This window comes from Microtus ochrogaster, unplaced genomic scaffold (genome assembly GCF_000317375.1).
Source record: "Microtus ochrogaster isolate Prairie Vole_2 unplaced genomic scaffold, MicOch1.0 UNK2, whole genome shotgun sequence".
In the NCBI taxonomy this organism is placed as follows: domain Eukaryota; kingdom Metazoa; phylum Chordata; class Mammalia; order Rodentia; family Cricetidae; genus Microtus; species Microtus ochrogaster.
Window position 1 is genome coordinate 18,637,101 of NW_004949100.1, and position 6,648 is coordinate 18,643,748.

Below are 6,648 nucleotides of genomic sequence, written 5' to 3' on the forward strand. Positions count from 1 at the left end.
CGGCCCTCCCTCCGGAGCCGCCTCCTTCCCGCCGCCCGGCGCCTCTCGGGCCTCAGCCGGAGACGGGCGCGGGGGGCGGGGGGGACGCAGGCCGCCGCCTCCTCCTCCCCGCCATCTCCTCCCTCCTCCCCGGCTCCCCCCGCTGGCTCGGCGCGGAGGGCTCGGGGCTCGAGGGGCGCCATGTTGGCGGCGGCTTTCACCACAGAAAATGCCTCAGCGCGCGCCGGGGCGAAGCCTGGCGAGGCGGCCGGGGCGTCGCGCGCCGGCTGGAGGCCTGGACCGCCGCGCGCACTCGCTCGCTCGCTCACTCACCGCGTCTCCTCAGCCCGACGGCGGCGAGGGGCCTGCGGGGCTGCAGAGGACGCCCGGAGGGGGAAAGTTGACGTTCCCCACTAAGCGGTGTTTCACCTGGTGCGGGCGCGGCTGCCGGCCGGGCTCGCAGCCTCCTCGGAGTTCATTGTGTGCGCTCGAGTGTTTCCCCGCGCGGGGCCGGGCCGGGCAAGCGGGGCCTGGGCCGAGCCGCGCACGGGGGGCTCTAGCGGCGGGCGCGGGACTTGCGCGGCCCGCGCTGCCTCCCCGCCCCGAGGCCGGGGGAGCCCGCCGCGCCCGCTCCTACCTTCCCTCGACCTGTCTTCGGCGCCTCTCTGCGAAATCGGTTTCAGCATATTCTGAGGGGTCCACACACGAACTCCATATCAACACACACGTGCAAGCTACGTACGTGCAGGCGCGCTGGAGCCGAGCACCGAGACACGAGGGTAGCATTGTTAGGATCCTGCCAAGCCCGGTGGGCTGCGATGCTGCTCGCGGGGTGGACCTGCTCCACACTTTGCTTGGTTCCTAATGGCTCCGTGTTGGACAATCACTCGCCCGTGTACTGACCCAAGTGGGTAAGACAGTCTCCCTCTCCTTACAATCCTGTGCTCAAAAAAAAAAAAAAAAAAAAAAAAAGAGTTGCAAGACACCCAACTTCCCCGTCCCGTAGATTCACAAATGGAACATTTAGAAAGAATGGACCACCTATTATCAATCTGGCTAGAACATTACAAATTGCTGTGAGACGCAGGTTATCTTTTTTAGTGAGTAATTCTAGATCTAATCAGAGGAGATCCCTTAAGCTATGTGGCTTTAAAAAGTCTTGGGGCAGGGGTGGGGGTGGGGGGGGAGGATCGCAGAGATAAAAGCACACACGGATGTAAAACATTGTCCTGTAATAACCTTTGCCTGCAAGGAGTTTAAAAGGGAAACCCTACTCGCCAAAATTGCTTGGCCATATTCTCAACGGCTATATGTACCTGAAAAATCACTGGAGACTCCCCTAGAAATCTGGGGTTCTTAGACAAATTATCCATCTGTTTACAGAACTGACCTCTAAGAACTTAGAAATGAATGGCATTGAGTGGGCCTTTGAAGTACAGCAGACAAACATGGTCTTTCAAACCGTTAACAGCCCTGGCACTGATAGCCCAATCTCCGAGGGTAGTGTTTGGGTGTTTTGTTGTTTGTTTTTGTTTTTGGCTCCCCCCCTCCCCCCACACACACTTCAAAGATCATGAGATATTTGAATTCATTCAACTAATAAAATAAGGTATGACTGGGCAGCAAGACTGCTCAGCGGGTAGCGGCACTCACCACCCTACAGTCCGAGTTCAATCACGAGGACCTACCCATATGGTGGAATGAGAGTAAATGCCATTAAAATTAGAAGGAAATGATGCCATATCTGACTGGAATGATGGGCTGGGACCCACCTGTTTAAGTGAATCACCTTTTAAAAAAGGTTTTATTTTAGTTATAGAGGAATGCCTATTTCCCTATTTTTATGTATTTTACAGAGGCTACTCGGTGTGTGTGTGTGTGTGTGTGTGTGTGTGTGTGTGTGTGTGTGTGTATGAATCATAACCTTTTAGGAAAGAAAAGGACTGCATATTCCCCACCACCACCCCAGTTGTACTGAAGAGAAATCACTTCTCTTTAATGTGCACCTCTCTTAGATATCACGTCCCTGAGATTTCCTGTTCCTTTGCTCTGGTTTCCCTGCCCGGCAGCATCGTTAACCGCGTTTGCCTGTCAGCTGCCTGAGTATGAGCGTGGGTCAGAAGGCGGGTGCCCAGAGGTTGGGAGAAGGGCTGGAAGACCAAAAGAGTGAAGTTGTTTCCATGCAGCCTGTGACGTCCTCTGGATTTGTGTACTGGGTTGAGAAGAAGGCAGGTTTGAGGTTCTGAGAGGAGAAATCGGGGACTGGAGGAATGATGGGCTGAGGGATGATTTACATCCATCCAGATGTGCCCCACAGACCCCCACACAGCCCTCCTCATCTTCCTTGGTCCCAACCAATAGACTCTATGCCTCATAATATCCAGTCAGCAGATGACTTTTTCACATTCTACTTAGAGAAAAGTTAGAGAAATACAGAAGGCAGAGACTATTCAAGCAATTAAAAGTGAAAATTTTGTCTGTTGAGGAATTATATTCTTACCTTATATAATACTCTTTTTTAAAAAAAAGCCCAAATGACTTAAGTCATATAAAAACTGAAATATTGCTGGGCGATGGTGGCACACGCCTTTAATCCCAGCACTCGGGAGGCAGAGGCAGGCGGATCTCTGGGAGTTCGAGACCAGCCTGGTCTACAGAGCTAGTTCCAGGACAGGCTTCCAAAGCCACAGAGAAACCCTGTCTCGAAAAAAAAAAACTGAAATATTTTCCAAAGCAAGGAAAAATATAGAGGTGAATATTTGTCAGATTTTTGAGTGGAGAAAAAAATATCCAAAATTCTCCGGGAATGGATCGGGGTGTGTGTGTGTGTGTGTGTGTGTGTGTGTGTGTGTGTGTGTAACTCACATGCACAACTAGACTAAGAAATTTGACTCTATAAAAGTGTATAAAAACATGTCAAAGAGGTGTGGCTTCTAAAATATGTCCGCGAGTAGTCCCTTCCTAGGTACCTTCTCCTGGTTTCTTTCATAGTAAAGTTCAGTATGCATGTCTTGGGACTCAAGAAGAGTCATATTCACTGCCACAGACAGGTGAAGCCTCTTGCGACATTCTGAGAGTTCTTGACTTGCCAACTGCTTAGTGTAGTCATAGTTCAGCCCCCTGCCCCTGAAGTGCAGTGTTTTCTGTTTTGCTTTTACTTCTATTCTTGGTTTTATATCTCTGTGTTACATTAAGGATTAATGACGTAAAAACTGAGTCATGTAGATATCCCTCCTCCAAAAGCATGACTTATAGTGTAGCACTATCTGTGTAGAGCCCCGGGAACACAGAAGAAAAGCCCATTGTAGAGAAATCTGAACAGAAAGCATCAGGTTGTGGTAAGGTTACTAATGTAAAACGTCATTCTCCACAAAGAAACCTTCCTGGAGCTCAGTCTAATGAGATCTTCCCTGTCTCTTTCTCCAAACCACAAGCTCGTTTTTCATGCTACATCTACACACATCTAGGTATACAGTACCTGTTAAATGAAAAACGCTGCAGGGAAAGTTGGTAGTCTCATTTGAAAGCAAAATGCTGTTAAGATATAGTTTTAATAACATAATGCCAGTGGCTCTATCATTTAGGTATTACACTTTATTTCTTTGGTGTGTGTGTGTGTGTGTGTGTGTGTGTGTGTGAGAGAGAGAGAGAGAGAGAGAGAGAGAGAGAGAGAGAGAGAGAGATATGCATGAAGCTAAGTGTGAGGTGTGCTAACTCATGCTGGGCAGAGACTGACTTCAGATTATCTTACTCAATTGCTTCTCTACCATGTGTTATGAGACAGAAACTCTGTCTCAAACTTGGAGTTTACTTTCAGCTAGGTAGGCTGACCATTAGCCCCTGGGAGCCATGGCTCTGCCCCCTCCCTCAGTACTAGATTTAGAGACACATGCTGCTACATTCAGTTGTTACCTGGGAGCTGGGGATCTGAACTCAGGTCCTCATTGCTTGCACAGAAAGCACTTAACCCACTGAGCCACCTTTGCTGCCTATAGTTTTTCTTAATGCATAGTAATTAAAATTCCATGGCAAATGGAATTTGTTCTGTATAGGTATACTGTGACTATTATTTCTACAATAGTAGTTTGGGAGTCAATGAACTAAAGACTGTTAAATACATAACACTAGGCAAGTTGTGCCCTATCACATCCTAGAGTCAAAAAGACAAGACACTTGTGGACACAGGCTGCTCCCTGAATGTCTCAGGTATATTTCTAACTCCTTGTGCTTCCTTTCCTGTCGAACAGTCAGGTTCAGAGCAGATTTCTGATGCCCTAACTTCAGGCTAATTGCTATAGGAGAAGAGCTCAAACCATTCCAGCCCTTATGCGCACCTTTAGGGATGCCTGTCAAAACTCCACTCTCAGCAGGCATCACCTTGGACTCGTTACATAAGCTTTGGCAAGTAGCAACATCTCCCATGTCAACTCCCTCTGTAATTGAAGGAGGGTTACTAATTGCATGTTATGTTCCCATTAGCACAGACTTTTATGAACTTCAGGGTTCCACAATCCCTGGTCCTTCAGCTCCTACTGTCTGCTCTGATTGGTGGTGAGGGTGGTGATGGTGTGTAAGTGGATGTGGGTGTGGGTACTGGATCACATGTATGAACTAAGGTATATGTAGAGGCCAGCACTCAATTTTGGGTGCCATTCTTCAGGCAGCGTACAATACAATTGTTTTGTTTTGTTTTGACAGTGTCTCTCACTGGCCTGGAACTCAACAAGTAGACTCTGCTGGCTGGCCAGCAAGCCCCAGGCATCTGCCTGTCTCTACCTCCCCAGAGCTATGATTGCAAGCTTGTGCCACCATATTAATTTTTTTATATTAGTTCTGGCGCTCAAAATCATGTCCTCCTGCTTATATGGCAAGCACTTTACCAACGGGGCACTCTGCAGCCATCTGCTCTATTCCGCTAGACTCTCCTGAGGTCCTTGGTAACATGTTATTCTCTGGAGTTGTCACATGTTCTGTGTGCTCTTATTTCTCTTTCTCTTCGGCTGCCTTCTCTCTTTCTCCCCCTTTTCCTTGTTGTTGCTGGAGTCAAAAACTCCCGTCATATGTGATGTGCCTCACCCTCTGCCCCAGTGCTGTGGGGCTGGCCTTTCTGTGCTGTCACCTGGTGTAACGTAGGTGCTCACGCAGAGACTCAGTCTTGCTTTCCAACTTCCTGCTGTTGTTCCGTTCTTGTCAAACAGCCAGGCCTAGAAGGGATTTTGTGTGCCTGTCACAGCCACATCCCAGGAAACTCTTGTCTTCATATTACGAAAGAGGAAGACATACTTCAAAGAATTCTCAAGGCAGACAAAAGGCAGAATGCCTTTACCCTAGGTGTCCAAAATGTTGAGTCACCAAAGTCTCTCAGAGACTCTTCAAGGTCAGGTCTTGGGGAGATGACTCCAGTGGTAGAGTGAATGGCGTGCAAGCAAGAGGACTTGAGATTAGAGTCCTGGGATCCACATAAATGTCTGGTGTGGTGGTGTGCCTTTGTAACCCCGCACAGAGGAGACAGAGACAAGAACCCCTCAGAGCTCACCAGCCAGCCAGTCTACCCAATCACTGGCCCTGGGTTCAATAAGGGAGCCTATGTGAAGAGACAAATCAAATGGAGCATGATAGAGGAGGCTGCCTCGACCTCTGGCTTACACACACACACACACACACACACACACACACACACAGAGAGAGAGAGAGAGAGAGAGAGAGAGAGAGAGAGAGAGAATGAAGCCTGAAAATTTGTCAATCAATTCTTGTTCTTAGCACTCAATTCACAGAAAATAACTTACTGCCTGTGCTCTTTGGATGATTTTTTTGGGCATTATGTTAAAGAAAAGTCCTGGGTTTGCACCTTCTAGGATAATCTTTCCACAAGGAGAGGCTGGTTTTCCTATCTGACTCAGCTAGGTCACAGGTGGTGAGTACCAGGAAGACAGGACAGCCCTGCCTTACTGGGCATATCTTCCTGCAACTTTCTATTATGGACAGCCTCCCTTCAGCTCTTAGGCCCACATTCCTTTGACATTGGGCTCTATTTAAGGGACACCTATCTTTCTCCTATGCTTTTATCATGCTGTCTATGTTGTATGCTCTTCTACATTTCCTTTGACATCATTTCAGGATATCATTTCATCATCGTTTCAAAGCTGAGGAGGAGAAAAGTTGGCAGTCTGACTGTTCCTTTAAGAAGAATTGTATGGGGCTGGAGAGATGGCTCAGAGGTTAAGAGCACTGACTGCTCTTCCAGAGGTCCTGAGTTCAATTCCCAGTAACCACATGGTAGCTTACAGCCATCTATAATGAGATCTGGTGCCCTGTTCTGGCATGCAAGCATACATGGAAGGAATGTTGTATACATAAATAAATAAATCTTAGAAGAAGAAGAGGAAGAAGAAGAAGAAGAAGAAGAAGAAGAAGAAGAAGAAGAAGAAGAAGAAGAAGAAGAAGAAGAAGAAGAAGAAGAAGAAAGAAGAAGAGAGGAAGAACAAGAAGGAGAAGAAGAAGAAGAAGAAGAAGAAGAAGAAGAAGAAGACGACAGACAGTATGGGGACGAGAGTCTCACTCACACCTCACACTCAGTCATAGTGTGCTTGCTAGCATGTGTGAGGCCCTGGCTTTGGTCTCCCACACTGCAAAAACAAAACAACAACAAAAAGGATGTCTGTTGGTGAT

The 6,648-nt window shown here is 47.9% G+C and overlaps 1 protein-coding gene across 10 annotated transcripts in view; it reads right to left on the bottom strand.

The window, feature by feature from the left end:
• Positions 1 to 896, bottom strand: part of Zmynd11 (zinc finger MYND-type containing 11) — an 89,125-nt gene extending 88,229 nt beyond the window's left edge. For 2 of the 10 annotated variants that reach the window (XM_026788409.1, XM_026788404.1), the window contains exon 1: positions 313 to 571. The gene's annotated coding sequence lies outside the window, so the exon portion shown is untranslated. The other 8 variants (XM_026788412.1, XM_026788410.1, XM_026788405.1 and 5 more) reach the window with 7 other exon arrangements.
• Positions 897 to 6,648: the final 5,752 nt, after the last annotated feature.